Source organism: Bos taurus, chromosome 11 (assembly GCF_002263795.3).
Source record: "Bos taurus isolate L1 Dominette 01449 registration number 42190680 breed Hereford chromosome 11, ARS-UCD2.0, whole genome shotgun sequence".
In the NCBI taxonomy this organism is placed as follows: domain Eukaryota; kingdom Metazoa; phylum Chordata; class Mammalia; order Artiodactyla; family Bovidae; genus Bos; species Bos taurus.
In genome coordinates, this window is record NC_037338.1 from 99763765 (window position 1) to 99767054 (window position 3290).

The 3290-nt window shown below is 51.4% G+C and overlaps 1 non-coding gene across 1 annotated transcript; it reads right to left on the reverse strand.

Moving 5' to 3' along the window:
- Nucleotides 1-1690: 1690 nt before the first annotated feature.
- TRNAG-UCC (transfer RNA glycine (anticodon UCC)) lies at nt 1691-1763 on the reverse strand. Its single transcript has one exon. It is a non-coding gene; the product is annotated as a tRNA-Gly (tRNA).
- Between the last annotated feature and the right edge of the window lie 1527 nt (nt 1764-3290).

Here is a 3290-nt window from a genome sequence, read left to right on the forward strand (position 1 = left end):
CACTTCAGTCGTGTCCGACTCTGTGCGACCCCATAGACGGCAGCCCACCAGGCTCCCCCATCCCTGAAGCCATTGTATCTGTTGTTCAGTCGCTCAGTCATGTCCAACTCTTCGCGACCCCATGGATTACAGCGCTCCAGACTTCCCTGTCCTTTACCATCTCCCGGAGTTTGCTCAAACTCATGTCCGTTGAGTTGATGATGCCGTCCGACCATCTCACTGAGTCCCCACCATACCTCGTTGGAAGCAGCGCTGTTGTTACCCGCATGTTGCGCATGAGCAAACTGCAGCCCCATGGCCAGTGAGGGCAGAGCCTGGACGCACCCCATCCCCCTTCTCCTGCGGCCAAACCCAACGGCCCCCGCCTCTCTGAGAAGGATGACAGAGAGGTGCGGGCAACGGAGATGTTTCTGGAGCAACTGCCATGAGACCTTCTAGGCAGACACATTGTCATGGAGAGTCTTGAGAACGCTTTTTTGTGTGGTGTGCAAAGGAATTCGCCTTTGGTGTCTCTGAGAGATCGTAAGGAAGATTTAAACTGCTTTGCAATGATTTGGGGATGTCAGGCTGATATTGCTTTTGAACATAACATTGTGACGAGACTGGGCCCCAAGGCAGCCCAGTTTTATTCAGGTTACGGTAATAATAGTCGCCACAGCAGCAACTAAAGCCATTTTCACGGACTGAGCGCTCACCATGGGCTCAGTGCCGGGCTCAGCCTTGATTGGATGCGCGCTCTGCCCCCTCACCACCAGCTTGAGAGAGAGTTGACTCTCATCCTCGGGGTATTCCCTTATAGCTGATACCTCAACTTGTTTGTCTCCACACCCCTGTGAGGCAGTGAGCTTGGTGAAGGCCCCAGTCTGGTCTCTCCCATTCATTGCTGAGTCCCCAGTACCCAGCACCAGCTCCTCAAGGAGAAGCTGGACATTAAAGCTTGGCTGGACACATTTCAGATGAAGAGACTGAGGGTCAGAGAGGTCACATAGCTTGCCAGGAGGGAAGCCTAGGTTTCTGTGGCTTGAGAGCCCAGAATCACCAACTTACATGGCAGCTTGAAAGACCCTCTTGAAAACCCCCTGCCTCAAGAAAGCCACAGAGCACGAGTCCCCCCCCCACCCCCTGCCCCCTGGTCTCTGCTCTTGTACTAAACCCCAAGAGGCTTCTGACTTGAATCTGCCCCCTCCGCACCTATTGCTTGGTTCCCAGGGAATTGGATGGAAGGTGGCCCGAGTTAGCTCAGGCTTGGGGAAGCTGTATTCTGCTGGAATTGCCCAGTGTTCTGGGTGGGACGTGATTCAGATTTTCCTTCCTGGTCACATTGGTTCCCACTCGAGAGATCTTTTAAGTGGGAATGACTTTACTGTGTGATTCTCGGCCTGCTTAATTCATAGGTGCACTTGATCTTTGCTGCTCCTCTCTGGGAGGGGGCCCCTGGTTCTGAGGGGTTTAAGTCCCACGGGGAGGCCAGGGGTTATAAATCCAAGACGCTCTTGGTTAAGAGCTTGATTCTGTCACTGAGTGATCCTGGGAACCTCATTTGGCCTCTCTGAGCCTTGACTGACTCTTGTAAAAGGGAGATATGCGTGGGGAATATCTATCTTGAATGCTGGCTGTCAGTGGGGTAAAAAGAGGTCAAGTTTTCTTTTATTTATTTTGGGGCTGCACTGCACTGCATATGGGATCCTACTTCCCTGGCCAGGGATCAAACCTGCACCCCCTGCATTGGAAGCACAGAGTCTTAACCACTGGACCACCAGGGAAGTCCCAAGTTTTCTCTTTTGCAAAAAAATCACATTCTCCACAAGTCGTAGACTATGTTTATCCTTGTACTTTAAGAAATGTTAGTTTAGGGCTTCCCAGGTGGTTAAGAATCTGCTGCCAATGCACCGGACAAGGGTTCCATCCCTGGTCCAGGAAGATCCCACATACCTCAGGGTAACTAAGCTGTGAGGCAGAACTACTGAAGCGTGTGCACTCTGGAGCCCCGTGCTCTGAAACAAGAGAAGCCAACGTAAGGAGACGCCTGAGCACCAAAACTAGTGAGTTTCGCCGCAACTAGAGAAAGCCCTTGTGCAGCAACCAAGACCCAGCGCAGCCAAAAATAGAGAAATAAAATTTAGGGGGGGAAAAAAGAAATGTTAGTTTTAAAAAAAATCTGAACACCAAACAGTCCCTGAGTCACTGCTGTGTGCCCAGCCTTGCATCAGAGTTGATCTGGAGAGTGGTAACCCCCTCTGTGGGCATGTCCTTGCTCAGGCCGTCCTCACAGCAACCATGAAATGCCAGGGACCAGGATTGCCATTTCCGGAGAGAAGAGGCAGGCACAGAGAGGGGACCTGACGTGCTTAAGGTTCCACACTGAGAAACTGAAGAGCCTGGCTTTGGAGCTGGGCGCTCTGTTCTACCGATGAACAGAAATGTGAGTCCTGACAGCAGAGCCCGAAGGGCGCTCTCAGGGCACAAAGACCGACCTGGGGCGCCCCTGCCTGAGGGGAGCTACATCTCCTGGGAGAGGGGGACACGTGGACAGACCAGTGAAGCATGTGGTGTAAGAGGGGCCACCCAAGGCTACATAGCTGATCCATCTCATAAAGGAGCACCAGAAAAGACCCCAGAACGAACTTGCTTTAAAAAAGTGCCCTGGGAGACATCCCTGGGGGTCCCGCAGTTGACTCCGCGCTTCCACTGCACGGAGCATGGTTTCCACCACTGGTTGTGGACCTAAGGTATCACCTGGAGCAGCCGAACAAAGGGAAAGTCCCCTGGTTGGTGCACTGACGTCGGTTCCAGCCCTTCTCCGTGGCCGACGGATGGTGCGTTATGCTTATACCTCAAAACGAGTTCCTCCTTGCCGGGAGAAATACCAATAACCTCAGATATGCAGATGACACCACCCTTATGGCAGAAAGTGAAGAGGAACTAAAAAGCCTCTTGATGAAGGTGAAAGTGGAGAGTGAAAAGTTAGCTTAAAGCTCAACATTCAGAAAACGAAGATCATGGCATCTGGTCCCATCACTTCATGGGAAATAGATGGGAAAACAGTGGAAACAGTGTCAGACTTTATTTTTCTGGGCTCCAAAATCACTGCAGATGGTGATTGCAGCCATGAAATTAAAAGACGCTTACTCCTTGGAAGGAAAGTTATGACCAACCTAGATAGCGTATTCAAAAGCAGAGACATTACTTTGCCAACAAAGGTCCGTCTAGTCAAGGCTATGCTTTTTCCTGTGGTCATGTATGGATGTGAGAGTTGGACTGTGAAGAAGGCTGAGCACCGAAGAATTGAT